Raw genomic sequence first — 18,208 nt, 5'->3', positions numbered from 1 at the left:
CGCCTGGAGGGAACGCCAGAAAGAGCTTGGAACAAGGGGGGGAATGTGCGAATGCAGAGAGGAGAGCGAGCCTGGAGGGAACGCCAGAGAGAGCTTGAAGTGAACGGGGGTATGTGCAAATGCACAGAGGGGAGAGCCTGGAGGGAACAGCAGAGAGAGCTTGGGGCTCATGGGGGAATGTGCGAGTGCACAGAGGAGAGGGAGCCTGGAAGAAACGCCAGAGGGAGCTTGGAGCGAACGGGGAATGTGCGAATGCACAGACAGAAGAGAGTGTTCTGTTCCAGCCTACTACCGGCCCTGCAGAAATGTCAGGGACAACTCCTTTTAAAAAGGCAAAAGGCTGGAAGTAAGCCCGCCAAATTTATTTACACAAAACAGATCCAAAACAGAGCAAACTGAGCAAAACAAATATGAACCACTAAAAAAGAAGCTGTTCAAACGGTTGCCTTCAGCAACCAGCACCTCTAACACATTCCCCTTTTAAACAGTTTCAAGGTGTGGCTTCTCTTTGCCTCCTCCCGAGGTGCCCCATTGCCTTCCTCTGTTCACTCCTCCTTGACTGCCTCCTGCTTCGGGCTTCCTTGAACAAGGCCAGCTGTGGGTCATCTTCATCCAAGCTGTCAGGCTCACGCAGCTGGGTCTGAATAGTAACCAGATGGGAGGGGCCTGGTTGAGAGCTCTGCGATGCCTCAGAACTGTCCTCTGCAGGCTCTCCAATCCCCTCCTCCTCCTCTTCTGAATCGTCTGACCCAACTGCCGAACCCACAGGCTGACACTGAATCACAACACTATCCCGCACCGCAGGGCCCTTCCCCCGGGTCTGCCGATCTGGATGCGGTCGGGATGGAAATTGTTCATGAAAAGCAGACGCCAAAGCAGGAGCATAAACGGTGGTCGCATCCTCCCTGGTCTGTAGCCTTTCCATTCAATCAGGTACTGGAAATGACCTTTCAGCCAATGGGAGTCCCTGATGCTGGCGACCTCGTACTCGGGGTACTGTCTCCATCACAATGTCCTGATGGGGGAGGTTCCGCTCAGCGGAGTGGACAGGCCGGTTGCTCGGGGACCAACAGAGACCGATGAAAGACTGGATGCACATGCAGGGAACGTGGCAGAGTTAAGCAATAGGCGACCAGATTTATGAGCCTCAAATGGGAATGGTCCTAAATATCGGTGATCTAACTTTCTCACCGGCTGTGTTGACGGTAGGTTCCTGATGGACAACCAGACCCTATCTCCCACCGATAGTGGAGGCGTATCCCGCCTTGACCGATCACCAAACCTTTTGTAATCAGCCTTGGCCTTCTCTGACGTCGCACCAATGGATGGATCGCCTGTAACTCTGCCATGTAGTCGTTCACTGCCGGCTCCAGTGAGTCCACGGGAGAAAGGGGAAAAAACCGGGGGTGATATCCCACATTGGACAAAAACGGTGTCATCTGTGTGGAGGTTTGCTGCGAATTGTTGAATGCAAATTCAGCTATGGCCAGATAGTCCACCCAATTGTTTTGCCGCAGATTGATGTAGCAGCGCAGATATTGTTCCAGAATACCGATAACCTTCTCGGTTCCCCCGTCAGTTTGAGGATGATGCGCGGACGAGAGGCAAATCTTGATATCCAACGCATGCATCAACTCCTGCCAGAAACAGGCTGTAAACTGGACCCCTCTATCAGAGACGACTCTATCAGGAAGGCCGTGAAGCCGAAACACCTGCTGAATGAACATATGACTAGTGGCGTGGGCTGACAGTAAGCAACAACAGGGGATGAAATGCGCCATCTTGGTCAGCATGTCCACCACCACATACACTGTCGTAAAAACAGAAGATGGGGTAAATCCATCAGAAAGTCCATGGACACAGCCCCCCAGGGTCTTTTGGGTGTCGGCAAAGGCTGCAGTAATCCAGGAGGGGGCCCTGTCACTAACTTCGCCTGCGTAAATGGGATACAAGAAGTGACATAAGTCTGGACGTCATGTCAGACTCAGGGCCACCAGACGGTACGGGAGACCAGGTTCAGGGTCTTGAGCAGGCCAAAATGCCCCGCCGCCGGGTTATCGTGAAACTGGCTGAGGATGAGTCCCCTGAGTGGCCCTCCCGGAACGTAGAGACGGTCACGATAATACAAGAGTCCATCCGTGACCGTCCAAGGAGAATCTGGCCCCACCTCCTCCTTCCGCTGAGCCACACATCCTGCTCCTGTGCCTCCCGGATCCGAGCCCGTATATCAACCGGTTCCTGCACTGCAGCAAAAGACTCAATGGGGGTCACTGTCCTGGGCAGAAGCTTGTCTTCCATTCGGGAATATTCGGGCTTCCTGGACAGAGCATCCGCTCTTTGATTGTACCCGCTAGGTATGTACTTAACTCAGGAGTTGAACCTCGCAAAGTAAAGAGACCACCGGATCTGGCGTTGGTTCAAATTCCAAGTGGTCTGCAGGCTTTCCAAATTCTTATGGTCCGTCCGGACCTCGATTTGATGCCGTGCTCCCTCCAGATGATGCCTCCAGGCCTCAAACACCACTTTGATGGCCAGCAGCTCCTTCTCCCAGATTGTATAATTGCGCTCCAAAGGGTTGTTTTTGTGAATGGTACACGCAAGGGAAGAGGGTACCACTGGGTGGCGTTGCCTGGAGTAACACCGACCCAATGGCAATGTCGGAGGCGTCCGCCTCCACGACAAATGGCCATTGCGGGTCAGGATGCTTCAAGATCGGCTCCTTCATGAAGGCTTCCTTCAAAGTCTGGAAAGCCTGTTGTTCTGGAGTGTTCCACTGAAACCGAGTCTTCTTCTGCAGAAGCCGGGCGAGGGGGGCTATCAAGGTAGCAAACCCAGGGATGAAAGCTCGATAATAGTTGGCGAACCCAAGAAGTCGCTGAACATCCTTCACACGACGTGGGGGTTGCCAACTCTGCAAAGACTCAACCTTACTCGGCTCCATGGCAATGCCCTCAGGAGAAATGTGGTGACCCAGGAAATTGATGGTCACCCGGTAGAACTGGCACTTCTCCAATTTGGCAAACAGCCAATGATCTCGGAGTCACTGCAAGACCTAACGGAAATGCTGATGGTGCACCTCTCATGATGGGGAATAGATCAGGATGCCGTCCAAGTAGATCACAACAAGCTGATCCAACAAATCCCGGAAAATGTCGTTCATGAAATGCTGAAACACGGCGGGGGCGTTGGTCAGGCCAAACGGCATCACCGTGTATTCAAAGTGTCCGTAACGAGTACCAAACGCCATCTTCCACTCTGTCACTGCACGTTTTTTTTAGTTCGTCAGAAAAGTTCATTTCTAACTGTACATTTCCCCTGCTCTCTACACCTGTGGCGATAGCTTATCTGGTAACCATAGTGAATCCCATATGACCAGCTATGTTATGGTTTCAGACTGTTTTGTGTGCATGTCTTGAAAAGGTTTCTCAGTTATTCTTTCTTTCACTTTGCTGTTACTGTCTGTTACGTTAGGATGTAGTCAGGTAACTCTCTCTCTCTCTATATATATATATATTTATATATGTATATGTATATATATACACATACATATATATATATATACATACATACATTACATACACACACACAGACACACACATATATATATCTTTTGTAATTAAAAGGTATTTAGTAAGATTATGTGTTGTGTTTTATTTCCTTCCTTCATGCACATCATGCATCCTCTGAAGCACGGTCCTTCGCCCTCCACAAAGGTGATTTATACCTTGACATTTGGTATCGAGGATGGTTTGATTTATGTTTTTACAGATGCATGTTTCTGTGGCTGTTATCAGTTAGTTAGTTCTAGCGAGGCGGCGGTGATTAACTGCTGAAACATGTCAGGAAGGAAGCCACGGATGAAAAGGGAGGCTAGGAGCCTGTCTGTGGGGCATCTCCCTTCAACTTTACAAACTCCGATCGCTTCAGCCACACGCCTTGGAGAAGACGTACCTGCTCCTGTCGACGATGCAAGGTCAGGCACTCCTTTTTGTACTTTTCCAAGCTCCCTGGCAGCTGCTCTTGAAAATGTTCACACTCCAGGGGCTCAAGATGAATTTCAAGGGCTTGGAGCGAAACCTAAAGTTAAGCCAAAGAAAATTCCTTCTGCTCCTTCAAGTCCCAAGCGAACTATGCTAGATAGGACTGTGCAAGGCTACTGTGAACAAATTGGGGTTTTTGAAAAGCGTTTGCAGCAGGCAAAGGAATATGTATCAATGATTCAGCAATATGAGAGGAGTTATGAGCAAGAACCGGCCATATTGCCACACCCACAAGAAGCCATATTGCCTCCTTCTTTCCCAAAGCCAAAGTCACGCCCATCATTGAGTGTCATGCCAGACGAATGGGAACTGGGGGCTCCTATGTCACATGATTATGGGCTGTCCCAAAGGACATACAGAGCCACAGTAATGCCTGAAGCAAATGTTATAGCACCATCTACTGGTGAAGCTGCATTAAGACACGAATTGGAGCTCTCACTCTCGCAACTGTCCATGCAGGAATCTTTGCTCAGAGATACAAGATTTCTGCCATTATCTGAGGCTCCAGCCCCTGATGGTGCTAGGATTCCTGTTACTATTGATTCTCCTGTTAATATTGCTTCTATGCAAGTCCCTCTACCTGGCAGAGCACAGCCATACTTAGCCCACACGCAATTGCCACCGGGTTCTTATACGTGAAGGCCAGTGTCATCTGCAGGTTATGCTACTGCACCAGCCCCAGCGCCAGTGCCTCCTGCTGGCCAGGGTGGAACAGCAGCTCAAAGACAGTCACAGCCAGCACCAATACTACCGGCAGCTTCAATGCAATTGCCGCATGTCCAGGCACAAGCACAGACGCCACTGGTGCCCCCTGCAGGTTATGGTCGGATTGCACAACCTGCACAGCCAGTACCTCAATTGTATATTACTCATCAAACGCCTTCTATTATACCACTGGCTGGTGACTCAAAATTAAAGAAGTCAGGACAGAATTACAGGGCATGGGTCAGTGAGGTTGGACTTTTGCTACGCAGAGAAGGTACTCACATGATGGTGTTTAATCCTCCTGCCCAGCCATGGACTCCTGACATATAGGACTTGGATAATAGAGCATGCACAACATTACTGATGTCAATGGACACTGAATTGCAGCTCACATTTTCACAAGATGCAACTGCCCAACAAATTTGGACTCAGTTAGAGACATGTTATCGGCCTACATCAATTGAGTCTACGTGTTTACTTTTGTCTGAGTTCCATGGTTCCAGATTAAAACCTGGTGAACATATTGGAGCACATTTGACTAAAATGAAAGGAATTAGAAATTATTGTTTGAAAATTAGCCTCCACTAAGGACTATTTACAATTATTTCAAAATGGAGACTGATCAGCCACAAACCTCACTTGATTATAAGCTCATACTTGAAACAATCTATGAAGTCACTGAGATGTCTATCTCCAGACTGAAAAATTTAGGTGCCAACTCCAATCCATAAATTGAAACCCAGTCTCCAACTAAAGAATTTACAATTCAGAACATAACAAAATTGGAAGAAGTTACTATTGAGACAGAGGAATATAAGCAAGAAGATACTAAAAAAAAATATCCAAAACTTGACTCCACTCAAAGAACCTACAATTTTAAAAGTACAAAGAACTATCACTAAGACAGACAACCCTAAGGACTAACCACAAACTTTGGAAAAGTTTGGGGAGCCAAGAAAGTGGAGAGGCAGCAAAGGCTGGAAAGAGCTCCTCCCCTTTTTAACTTTTAAACCCATTTTTAACCCATTTTAACCTTTTAAACCATAGTTTAAAACTTATTTTTAAACCTGTTTTAACAAACCTGAATGGGGAAAAGAAGGAAAAGACAGCACTCTGCAGTATATCCAAGCCTTTGAAGCAGCAGAAAATGAAGGATTATATTGCAAACAGACAGTCTGCTCCAGTAAGTAACTCATTCGCAGGCACCTTATCAGATAAATTTAATTTATGTGACTCATTGGAATGGGACTTACAAACCGAACTGGAGAGAAGACAGCGTGTGGAGTTGTCCTCCTCCCTCTCGGAGAATGGCTCCCCTCCTTGGAATCTGGCAACAGCCTTTTTTACACAGGAGGGAGATGTAGCAAATTTGAAGGGGGAAAATGTGACAGACTTCCTCTCGAGACAATGTTTTCTTATAGCTCAAACTGTAAACTAAATATATGATCTCTTGTCAATTGTCATAAATAAGGTCGACTGCCTGAAAGAATCTTTTGCATAGTTTGTTAGGAGCCACCCAAATACTGTAGAAGGACTTGGGAGGATAACCATGGACAGACATGGGATGGCTAACTCAGGAACTGAAACTAGAGAAAGACCTTGTTCTCCTCCCAAAAATTTGAACACCTACAGAGAAAACACTCAATCAGGCAAAGGTCTAAGAGATGACCAATATAACTACAGTCTGCAAACTAACCAGGTTACTTTGCAAATTTATGACAAGAGAGTAAATAGAGGGCGTTGGAGCAATAGAAAAGCTATTAGGCTGTCCCTGAGGCAGCTGCTCCGCTGTGAATTCACTCTGATAGATCTACTACATGCAGAGTGGCTGCCAGCAAGAACACAATGTATGAGAATTCTCCTATCGTTCAAGCAGCCCACAATTCCCTCCATGCTCTTCAGAATGAAGCCCTTTCTGAGCTTTTTCTCAATATTTCCAATAAGGGTCTTTTGCTCAGAAAAAGTGTGCCCACTCCTGAAACAGCGTCACCAAGATGGAACTGTCGCTTTAAATCTTGGGTGCAACAGCCCTCACACTACTAAGCCTGAGGCTGCTGCAACTGAACTGACCCTGAGAAAGCAAAGAAGCAATATACGAACTGTGTTACCCACAGCTGCAGGAACTGCTGAGGATGTGCCAGAGGAAATGTTGATTGACCTATTCAATGCATTGCCAGAACCTGAGCAAGTTAACATCATTCAAAGATTGGATGACCTAAAAGAGGCACTGACAACAACTCAATCTACACCAAAGCCTCTATTTAATTTGGCTCCACTAACCATGCAACCTTGTGACAAGATATTTAATCAACAACCTGCCTTTACCACAACAGTAAAAAAGGTGTTGTCACACAGGATGAGAGTGGGGTAACTGCACTGACTGACCCAGCCTCTGAGAAACAACTGAAAGACAAAGGGCTTCATCACACAGTGCCCCCAAAGATGACAAACACTAAGGACATAATCCAGCTTACATCCTCACTTGATTTAGAAGTTCCCACAACATCTTTCTACAAGTTGAACCCTCAGCCATGCCCCTCCAAAAATGGACATAAATCTACATTTATAGACTTAAGCCAGAGTACCTGCCCATTGGAAAAAAAATCATTCTTGGAGCAAGAGCAGAGGCACACTGGCAACCGAGATATAGATGAGCAACAACAAGTTCTGCAACCCATGAGGAGAAATATCGAACCTCACAACAACTGCATTTATATGGGAAGCTTAGATGATATTGACCCAGCTCCAATGTCAAGTTGACATCTGGCATTTTTACCATCTAGCCAATCAACCAAGTCAAACCACCTTGCCTCTGAGAACCCCATAGAGTTGATGACCTGGAACAGGGTTGTCAAACTCAATTTCATTGAGGGCCACATCAGCATTGCAGTTGCCCTCAGGGGGCCGAGTGGGTATGGCCAGGGTGGGCATGGCCTACTGGGTGGGCATGGCTAGAGTGCGTATGGCCTACTGGGTGGGCATGGCCAGCTCTACATCGTTCGCATCAAGGGTGCCTATGGGGGCCTGGGCAGGAGTGGAACAGATCTGAGGGTCTCTGGCAGAAGGAGGGTCTCTGGGCCAGGGCCAAGGCAGTGGGGACCGTTCCCTCACTGTTTCCAGGATGGCTTCACGGGCCACATGAAACCACTTCGCGGGCCGGATTCGGCCGCCGGGCCTTGTGTTTGACATGTCTGACCTGGAACATAGCTGGCTGGAAAGGGATGGTTGATAGTGGACTAATGAGCTTTCTCTCTAGATTTGACGTAATAGCCTTTCAAGAAACCTGGCTAACCGAAGTGGACGAACCAGTACAATTGCCAGGCTTTCAGGGATAGGCCTCCCCAGCCCTAAAAACAAAGAACAAAGGGAGACCCTCTGGTGGGCTATGCATTCTTATAAAGCAAGAGTTGCAATGGCAGGCAGAGAAATTATATAACGAAGATAAGTATCCGTACTTTCTAGCTGTCAAATTCGAATATGACCAGTTTGAGTTAATATTGGTAAATGTGTACATTCCTCCAAGCACAAGTGGGTAGACCTCGCTGGTTTGATCCTGATTGCCAGCGACAGAAAAAGAAATTGAAGGCAGCCATGAGGCTTGCCCAGAGGAAACCTACTGCCTATATACAAGCGAAGATGCTGCACACAAGAAGGGAATATAAAAAAAACTATAACATTAAAGAAAAAATGTTTTGCCATTTCAATCTGGTCAGAACTTGAGTTGGCTGCCAGAAATCATAATTCAGTATTATTTTGGCACTCTGTAGCAGGTATCCTGAAGGAACGGAGATTTGCATTTGACATACCAATCTCTGCCGCGGACTGGGAAAATTATTATCAGTGCTTGTTTGCCCCCACTGAACCGGTAAAGAGGTAAAATAAATTATTTTTAAACAGTGACTTGGTAAATCCTAGAACTCTCCCCCCTTGGCCACCAGTCTCAGAAAAGGAGATAGTCCATCATTAAAAGCTTAAAGAGCAATAAAGCCCCAAGCGAGGATTTTTTACCAGCAGAATTATTTAAGAAATTTCCCAACTGGTGGGGCCCTGTATTAGCAGGTCTTTTTACATACATAAATAACACCAGCCATATACCAGATGGGTGGAAGATGGTAATAGTTGTCCCCATATATAAAAAAGGGAATAAAAAGGATCCTAGTAATTATAGGCCCATCAGCCTGATTGACATTGTAGCAAAAATATATGCTAGGTACCTTTTGAACAGAACTGAAATCTGGGTAGAGGAAAACAACATCCTCACAGAAGACCAAGAAGGTTTTAGACAAAACAGATCTACTATTGATAACTGCTTTGTCTTGAACCATCTAATTGCCAAATATGCCTATAAGAGGAGACCCGTTTGCTGCTTTTATAGACCTTACAGCAGCATTTGATATGGTAAATAGAGACGTACTATGGAGTAAATTGACATCTCTTAAAATAGAACCCAGACTCCTGGCTTTGATTAAAGCCCTTTACACAAGTACCTGTTTGAGGATGCAGTATGGGGTTAATGGGGCCCTGACTAACAGGATTCACACAAATAAAGGGATAAGGCAAGGGTGTATCCTGGCCCCATTATTATTTAATTTATACATCAATGACTTGCCAGGGTTAATGAAGGATACCATGGTACACATGCCGATGATCCTAAATACTTACTGTAACAGCGTGCTGATATGATTTTATTATCATACTCACAAGTAGGATTACGTAGGCTATTAAGAAGATTCAGCTCTTATTGCCAGGATAACTCCCTAATCATTAGCAAATCTAAACCGAAAATAATGGTGTTTGGAAGAAACCATCAGAGACATAAGTGGCAATTAGATGGTGAACCAATTGAGCAGGTTAATACCTTTGTATATTTGGGAAGTAACTTTTTCCAAGACTGCACCTTGGGCCTGCCATCATCAACGGAGTACATTTAGAGCAAAAGCCTGTTTAAATTTATTGCTCAAACTAAAGAACCATAGTTACCCAGGGTCCCTAGCTCCATTACTCAAGGTTTATAAGGCTAAGGTTACCACAATGCTCTTGTATGGAGCAGAAATCTGGGGTCTTTACTTAACCACAGTTTTAAAACAAACACAGTCCCAGCATCTGAGATGTATTTTGGGTGTAGATCCAAGAACATCTGCTGCAGCAGTTAGAGCTGAATTGGGAATTCATACAATTCAGGCATTATCTAAAATTAGAGCTTATAACTATTAGTGCAAAGTTAATGAAATGGAGACTGATAGACTCCCCAAATTGTGCATACTAGAGCAAATAAAACTACAATCACAAATCTCCTGGATCACCAAACTAAGAAATTTTGTAAGAAGCTGTGGCCTTCCTGTTTCTTGCGTAACAGAACAATCTTAAAAAAGTGTTGCCCAAAGAATTAAGGATATAGAAGCACAAACTGATATTATTATTATTATTATTATTATTATTATTATTATTATTATCAATCATTATCATTATCATTATCATTATTATTATTATTATTATTATTATTATATTATTACTATTATTATATTTAATTTCTATACCGCCCTTCTCCCGAAGGACTCAGGGCAGTGTACAGGGCAATAGATACAATAAAAATACAGTATACAAAAGTTAAGATAGAATTAAATATTAAGCCCAATTAGAGTAAAATTAATTAAAATTAATATTAAATTTCCCCAAACCCATCAGACCAGGACAGCTAGTTCAAATAAATAAGTTTTTAGGTCTCGGTGGAAGGAGCGAAGGTCAGGAAACATCCGGAGCTCAACCGGTAAACAGTTCCAAAGGTCTGGCGTGCCCACAGAGAACGCCCTCCCCCTGGGGGTCGCCAGTCGACACTCTCTGGCCGACGGCACCCTGAGGAGGCCCTCTCTGTGGGAGTGCACTGGACGAAGGGAAGTTGATGCAACAGGTGCTCCCATAAGTAAACCGGACCCATGCCATTTAGGGCTTTATAGGTCATCACCAGCACCTTGAATCTCACCCAGAGGGCAACCGGAAGCCAATGCAGCTCGCGGAGTAGAGGTGTTACATGGGAGCATTGGGAGACCCCCAACACCACTCGCGCGGCTGCATTCTGAACCAGCTGAAGCCTCTGCGTGGTCCTCAAGGGCAGCCCCATGTAGAGCACATTGCAGTAGTCTAAACGAGAGGTCACAAGCGCAAGGCATCCCGGTCCAGATAGGGCCGCAACTGGCGCACCAGGGCAAAGGCCCCCCCCTAGTCACAGCTCCTATATGCTATATAGCTATCCTTAGGAAGGTGGGTAAGTTGAAATGGCTGAGTAAATACGAATGTACCGTATATACTTGAGTATAAGCCGAATTTTTCAGCCCACTTTTTGGGCTGAAAAATTCCACTTCGGCTTATACTCCAGTCAACAAAAAAAACTTACCGAGGACTTGTGCGCGGCCGAGGCTTTGGTGCTTCCGGGATCGCGCGCACCTCTCCCAAGCCACCGCCGTCCGGAGACCTGACGAACTTTGGGGAGGTGCGCGCGCAAACCTCCCCAAACGTCGGCAGGTCTCCGGACCTCCGCGTCCTGCCTGCCTGCTTCTTTCCGCAGCGGAAAGAAGCAGCCTGCCTGCTTCTTTCCGCTGCGGAACGAAGCAGCCTTGCGCGCGGCCGAGGCTTCGGTGCTTCCAGGATCGCGCGCACCTCTCCCAAGCCGTCGCCGTCCGGAGACCTGCCGAAGTTTGGGGAGGTTTGGGGAGGTGCGCGCGCACCTCCCAAACCTCGGCAGGTCTCCGGACCTCCGCGCCCTGCCTGCCTGCTTCTTTCCGCTGCGGAACGAAGCAGCCTGCCTGCTTCTTTCCGCTGCGGAACGAAGCAGCCTGCCTGCTTCTTTCCGCTGCGGAAAGAAACAGCCTGCCTGCTTCTTTCCGCAGCGGAAAGAAGCAGACAGGCAGGGCGCGGAGGTCCGGAGACCTGCCGACGTTTGGGGAGGTTTGGGGAGGTGCGCGCGCACCTCCCCAAACCTCCCCAAACTTCGGCAGGTCTCCGGACGGCGACGGCTTGGAAGAGGTGCGCGCGATCCTGGAAGCACCGAAGCCTCGGCCGCGCGCAAGTCCTCGGTAAGCTCCGGGCGGTCACTTGCTTCGCGTCTCCTGAGGGAAGGGGGGGCGACTGGAGCGGGCGTGTTTCCTCGCCTGCTGGGCGCCGCGATTTGCCCGGGGAACGCGCGGGCCCTGAATGGCAGCGTGGAGCGAGGAAGCGGACAGCCAGGGCTTCCCCGAGAGCCGCGGCCACACAGGGTATTCCTGTGTATTCAGGCTTGCAAAATGGCAGATCGAGCCTCTGCTGGCGGCAGAGGCTTGCAGAGCGCGGATCCAGCCTCCGCCGGCGGCGGAGGCTTGCAGAACGGCAGATCGGCTTATACTCGAGTCAACAACTTTTCCCAGTTTTGGGGGGTGAAATTGGGGGTCTCGGCTTATACTCGAGTCGGCTTATACTCAAGTATATACGGTACTTTTCAGGTGGACAGTTATTTGAAGTTACAACTCCCAAAACATCTTAGGGAGATATTTACAAGAGCACGATTCGAACAGCTTGACACAATGGTCAGATATGGGAGATTTCATGCAATACCGTACAATGAGCATCTCTGCATTTGCGGAGCGACAGAGGTAGAGGACCTGGCTCACATCCTATTTGACTGCTGTCTGTATAAGAGGGTGAGAGACAGGTATCTTGGTCTATACAGCACGGAGACGGCTTTGGTCGCACTGGTGAATGATATCTGGTGGGCTCAGGACAGGGGATGTTCCTCTGTCCTAGTCCTTTTAGACCTCTCAGCGGTTTTCGATACCATCGACCATGGTATCCTACTGCGGCGTCTCAGGGGGTTGGTAGTGGGAGGCACTGTTTTACGGTGGTTCTCCTGCTACCTCCTGGGCCGCTCGCAGTCGGTGTTGACGGGAGGGCAGAGGTCCGCCCCGAGGTCTCTCATTTGTGGAGTCCCTCAGGGGTCGGTCCTCTCTCCCCTCCTGTTCAACATCTACATGAAACCGCTGGGTGAGGTCATTCATGGTTTCGGGATGGGGTATCACCAGTACACTGATGATACCCAACTTTTTCTTTCCACCCCGAACCAACCCAGTGATGCACTCGACGTGATGTCCTGTTGCCTGGAGGCGGTCTGGGTTTGGATGGGGAGAAACAGGCTTCGCCTCAATCCTGCCAAGACTGAGTGGCTGTAATACCGGCATCTCGGGTTAGCCAGGTTGTTCCACCATTAAAGATGGGGGGGTGAGGTGTTACCCCCCGTCGATAGGGCTTGCAACCTGGGCATCCTCTTGGATTCACGGCTCAATTTTGAAGACCATATAGGAGCCGTGACCAGGGGGGCTTTTGCCCAGGTTCGCCTGGTGCGCCAGTTGTGGCCCTATCTGGACCAAGATGCCCTACGCACAGTCACCCATGCGCTCGCGACCTCCCAGTTAGACTACTGCAACACTCTCTACAGACCACTCGGAGGCTTCAACTGGTGCAGAATGCAGCTGCGCGAGTTGTTATGGGAGTTTCCCGATACTCCCGTGTAACACCTCTTCTCCGTGAGCTGCATTGGTTTCCGGTTGCCCTCCGGGTGAGATTCAAGGTGCTAGTAATGACCTATAAAGCCTTAAATGGCTTGGGTCCGGCATCAACTTCCCATCGTCCTGTGCGCTCCCACAGGGAGGGCCTTCTCAGGGTACCGCCGGTTAAGGAATGCCGGCGGGTTATTCCCAGGGGAAGGGTGTTCTCTGTGGGTGCGCCAGCCCTATGGAACCAACTTCCCACGGAACTCAGGACTGCCCCCGACCTTCGCTCATTTCGCCGGGACTTGAAAACCTGGTTTTTCAAGCTGTTTGGCCCAGACTGAGGGGTTTTAATTTAATTTAATTTAATTTAATTGGGTTTTAGTTTAACTTCAGGGACTATAATTTAATCAATAGTTTTAATTGATTTTAATTTTGTATACTATGTATTTTAATTTTCCCTGTAAACTGCCCTGAGTCCTATGGGAATAGGGCGGTATATAAATTTAAATAATAAATAAATAAATAATATATACCAAAACTAATGACCCATTGGGATCCCCATATGGTCAGAACTTGAAAATAACATTTAACGTAGCAGAGTATTTAAACAAAATGATCCGGTTAAGATCTGCATATGTGGGACTGATTGGGGTAGATTGCAAGGGCGACTCCGAAATATAATGTTATCATATTTTAGCTATATCTTAAATTTGTAATTTATTACTATTTCATCTTAAATTGTATTTTATTTTAATTCCATTTTAAATTGCATTTTATCAAATTCCATTTTGGATTGCCTTTCTCAAGTTTTGGTGACAGTTTGTTGCTGGAACTTTGCACTTTTATATGGCCCAAGGGCTAATCAATAAAGTTGTTGTTGTTGTTGTTGGAAAAGTTTGACCTACGAAAACTGTTGACCTTTTCTAAAGAGCTTACAACTCTAGAATTATACCATGCGCAAAATAGTGATGCTAACACAGAGGATGCCGAAAATCAACAAAGACAGCCTGTGGAAACCCTGGACAGTCAAGTACTAATTACAAAACTAGATAAGACTTTCTACTTAAAATAGAGGAATCCAGATGGAAGAATTCAGACCGAATTGCAGACAAAGATATTAGAGCAAATAAAAGAGATTGGAATTAACAGGACAACAATATAATGACTATAAATGGTTTAACCTTTGTGCATTATTCATGGTTAGATGGCCTCCTCTGGTGCAAATAATATGTATGGGAGTGAAAGAAGACCTATTTGGCAATTTAAAAGTCTTGGTCTGGAAATCCAATTGGCAAAAAAAAGAAAACTAGAGTTAGATTTCAAAAAAATGAGTTTTTAGAGAATCATTACAGGCTACTTTGTTAGTAATCAGTGACCTATTAGGATCTGAAATACAAAATGTTTATGAGATAGAATTAGAATGTGTTTAAGTATTTATTAGGCTTATTTCAAACATTATAATTTGTACACTGACATAATGGAAATTTGGCTTATGGATCCTACGTTTGATGTTAAAATTTTGGTTATGTATAAGTAGAAGTAGACCGATAAATATAGGTTGTCCTATTACTAACATACGATGTATTAGGATTTGAAATAGACAATGTTTATTAGGTAAGAGTTTAGCCATTTAACTATTGTGTGTATGTTAGATGTTACAATTTTTGGTGTAATAAAATGAGGGAAATTTGGGTTGCAAATATTATTTGGGAGGTTAAAGGTTAAATTTGAATACTATAATTAACATCAAAATTAGATAAAACTTAATAACAGGACATGGATATACTTCATTGAAATTGGACTGATAAATTTCTTTATTGACCATGCTATTCTTAGAAATTCATTAGTTTAAACATGTTGTATAAAATGTTAAGGGAAATAGAGAAGGATGTTATGATAATGTAACCTGAATGTATTAAAAACTCTGTTATTGAATCTTTGATTACCATGATGCTTTCTAAATATACAGATTTTAAATTGGAAACTAATAAAATTTGTTTTTTAAAAAAAGAAACTCTAAATGCAAGAAAGCCATCTTTAAAACACAACAAAGGAACCTAATGAAATGAATTTGACAAAACGGAAAACCATTCAATAACCTGAACAGTATCCAAACTACTGTGGCAAGAGTTTTTTCAGCTAACAAAATTTAGAGTAGATAACAATAACAGGTAATAGAAATACGTGCACACATATACCAAACATAATATTTTGTTAAATTTTCAAGTGGAAAATGCATAACATACAAAGATATCATTGGCAAATATTATAATTATCAAACGTATCATTTTATGTTTATTGCTAAACTTGCTTGCATCTCAGTGTTCCATAAACATCCATACAGTAACAAATTTGGATAGATTACCCATTTGTATCAGCAATAGGTTTAAATGAAGTGTGATTTCTAATTCTTGCACTGATTCAAGAAAACAGGGAATGCAGTAATCCACATGCAAACACATGCCAGCATTTGTAAAAAAAGAGCATAAGTATATATATATATATATATATATATATATATATATATATATATATATATATGTGTGTGTGTGTGTGTGTGTAGTGTATATATGTGTGTATATGTATACATACACATACACACGTACGTATATACGTATATACATACGTACAAAATTGTCTTACATCAGAACGTTTTTACCTTACCCACTGCTATGTAACAAGCAACAACTGTATGGCCAAGAGATAGTTCCAGTAATCCTATTCAAGCTTCTCCATATTCAAAAATATCAGCCTGGACATAGGACTTTATGTACAAGAAGAATTTAAGATATAACTAGTGAGATATACAGTACTGGACGAGAAACTAGAAGGATATCACTATAACTAAGATCTATATGTGAGTCCTGTTAAGTTGCAAATAACCTCCTAGCAATAGCCATCAAAGAAGCTTGCTATAGTATGCTCTCAAAGACAAGATTACAGGATGAACAAGGTGTTATCTTTATCCTTAGATGTGTCTGCCACATACTATAGAAAAATACTGCAATCAGTGCAATAAGCAGGCTATCTACTGTAAAAGAAGCAGTACCTTCATAGAGGCTATTATATGGAGGGCATGAAAATTATTAAACTGTTATCTCACCCTTTCTCCAAAAATCTCCTAACTCCCCATTAACAGGGTAATTTTTTGCCAATATACAGGGATTAGGCAAATGAGCCCACATCGCCCATGCACAGAGATTTCATCCTTTCCAGTCCAATATACAGCCTGCAAATGCTCTCACATATATCCAATTACACAATTATGCATCTGAGTGAAGCAAACACCACCCAAATGAAAGCATTTAATGAGACCTTACGTCCGTTACTGGGTCTTTACAACTGCTTTCTCGCTGTAGATTTATTGTGGTTCCCCTTCATTCCTTGGCAATACCACTATTTAATCTTACTAGGTGTGGCAATATTTTATTTAAATGAAAACAGTACTCCTTTCTATGAAAAGATGCGATAGATTTATGGCCTATCGAATGAAGGCAAATATACGTGTCCAGGATAATGATGCGAAATTGAATTTGGGTCGGTCACCGGGACTAGAGATCTCTCAATTACAGCCTATCCTCCACAGTGAGTTGATGACGGAAAAATTGAAGACCTATTCCCGGCCGGCCACACGGCCGGATGTCCTTCCTAGCCCCTCGGCCTTTCCTTCCTCCACCCGCTTGGCCTTCACCGCCGGGAATGTTGGGAGGGGCACTGCCCAGCCTCACTCCGAGGGGCGTTTCCATGATAGATGCATCTTACCCGTCCAGCCGTTGCTCTTTCAGCCCCGGTTAAGCAGGAGGAAATAAGTTTCTTGGGAGCCGCTAGACGGGTGCGGTTCTTGGATCCAACCGCTTCATTCACAAAAAAATGCAAACAAATAGACGGCACTCAAAGCACACGCTTCCTCGAAGCCAAGAGGGTGGCACCCGCTACTCACGGCGAAGAGAGGGGAGGGGAACAAGATGGGAGCAATGTCGATCTAAGTCCCGCCTTCCAACCTTTGATAGGCACGGGCTGCTAAAAAAGCCCAACTCCACCCTGGCTTCGACGGCCCCCACGAAACCGATATCAAAAGAGGTACCCTCGCGTGATGGCTCAAAGGCACCCGCCAGTCTTCGAATGAGGCCTCGATTGGTGCTCTAAAGTGTCAGTCACCCCATGGCCCTGAATATCCTGTCCCCCTCCCCCCGGCTCCAATCCTTTACCAGTGCTAAAGGTGCAGGAGGAAACTCTTCCGCCGCAACCTCTCCCCATGGCTTAAAGGAAAGGTGCCATAACGATTGGGCAATAACTGGCATCATACCGCGATCTTCCAGGAAGCCTCCGCGCCAGATACTGACCTGTGTTAGGAAACAGAAGAAGAAAACAAGGATAAAAAACGAATGACCCCCAGGGAAGTCGCCGTTGGCCAAGAAATGGACTAGAACGGTCCTCGGCGCTACCACTACGGTGAGCACGCCACCAACGGAGTCAGCCCGTGACGGAACACGCCATCTTGGAATTTTCACATAGTAACTCACGTGGTACAGACTTTTTTTTCTTGCTCCCTTAAGCCAATCACAGAACGAAGCTATTAATAGCCGCACTCTGGTTTTTCTTACTCACCGTCCCTCGCGGCTTGCTTCGTCCTCCCCTCCCCACTTCAGAGACAAGTTTTGTAGCTTTGGAATTGTACGGTATTTGGAAGATTTCGGAAGTAGGAAGTCCGTCTCTGAAGCGATATAAATTCTCCCCATTATTGGGAGTCTTTTCACACGATTCGGGGGAAGCATCAGTCTGTCGTCCTACGAATATGCTAAATACGTTAAAACATTTCAAACTTGATTGAATTCCTGTGATGTGACGGAGCTCTGGAACCTTGTATTCTCATTGGTTTAAAAAACATTGATTAAAAGAATGTGCTGAAGTTACCGGTGAAGTTTTTAAACGGTGCGTACAAATGAA

At 45.4% G+C, this 18,208-nt stretch overlaps 1 protein-coding gene across 4 annotated transcripts in view; it reads right to left on the bottom strand.

Moving 5' to 3' along the window:
* The window catches only part of HDAC4 (histone deacetylase 4), a 371,455-nt gene extending 353,685 nt beyond the window's left edge, over positions 1-17,770 (bottom strand). For 2 of the 4 annotated variants that reach the window (XM_083350735.1, XM_083350737.1), the window contains exon 1: positions 17,605-17,770. The gene's annotated coding sequence lies outside the window, so the exon portion shown is untranslated. The remainder of the gene's footprint in view (positions 1-17,604) is intronic. The other 2 variants (XM_083350736.1, XM_083350738.1) reach the window with 1 other exon arrangement.
* Positions 17,771-18,208: the final 438 nt, after the last annotated feature.

This window comes from Vipera ursinii (assembly GCF_947247035.1).
Source record: "Vipera ursinii genome assembly, chromosome: 1".
NCBI classification, from domain to species: Eukaryota; Metazoa; Chordata; class Lepidosauria; order Squamata; family Viperidae; genus Vipera; species Vipera ursinii.
Note: the sequence above shows the minus strand (reverse complement) of the source record. Positions and strands in the feature narration are given on the sequence as shown.